The sequence below is a fragment of the Bison bison genome, unplaced genomic scaffold (genome assembly GCF_000754665.1).
Source record: "Bison bison bison isolate TAMUID 2011002044 unplaced genomic scaffold, Bison_UMD1.0 scf7180017864527, whole genome shotgun sequence".
In the NCBI taxonomy this organism is placed as follows: Eukaryota; Metazoa; Chordata; class Mammalia; order Artiodactyla; family Bovidae; genus Bison; species Bison bison.
The window spans coordinates 14,461,340-14,462,066 of record NW_011495078.1 but is presented as its reverse complement, the minus strand read 5'-3'; the positions used below and the strand labels follow the sequence as shown (position 1 = coordinate 14,462,066).

General features: G+C 48.0%; 1 protein-coding gene across 1 annotated transcript in view; it reads right to left on the bottom strand.

Moving 5' to 3' along the window:
* DZIP1 (DAZ interacting zinc finger protein 1) overlaps positions 1–727 on the bottom strand; it is a gene marked incomplete at its 5' end in the record, with an annotated part of 48,805 nt that overhangs the window by 1,360 nt on the left and 46,718 nt on the right. The gene's annotated exons all lie outside the window — the stretch shown is intronic.

The window sequence follows — 727 nt, the reverse complement described above, 5'->3', positions numbered from 1 at the left end:
GCAGCACGCTGCGAACCATCCCACCACTGCGGTACAGCCATGTCTTTAGGTCAGCCTCACAGGGCCCTCGTAGCAAAGCTTCCACCCGGCCCCCACCTCCTGGCATTCAGCACAGCGCCTGGAGGTGGGCAGCCATTAAGAGAGGAGAATAAAATTAACAAGCCAGGGAGAGACTAAATGCTAAAAATATGTTCTCTAGCATAGATGAGCTTAAAGGTGAAGTTAGATCAAAAGTGCCTTGAGCCACTGAAACAGAGTACAGAGAATTCCACTTGAGCATAAGTAGGGATGTTTTCTTTGAGGGGCGTGGGGTCATGGCACTGGCAGGAGGAAATGTACTCAGCGCATTCTGAGTGTCCCGAGTCCTTCCACAGTCATTGTAGCGTAAACGCGTCTTTTGCTTTTTCAGTGATGAGGATGGATGCTGAGACATAGCACAGAAAACTTATGATGGTGACAGAACAGGTCAGTGTTAACACCTGACACATTGGTGGAGAGAAGAGATCAAGTGAAGACAGAGGCAGCAATGGTTCATCTTAGAAATGCGGGGGGCGGGGTACAAGATCCTGCTATAAACAGACCAAGAGATGTGCATGTATTCATTTAAAATTATAGATGGGGGAACGAAAGTACCGAAGAGGGGGCATGAGAGGTGCAGGCAGTGGAGAAGGAGCCAAATCTTCATCTGTCTTATCAGCACCTAGAAAGTTCACGTCTAAAATCGATA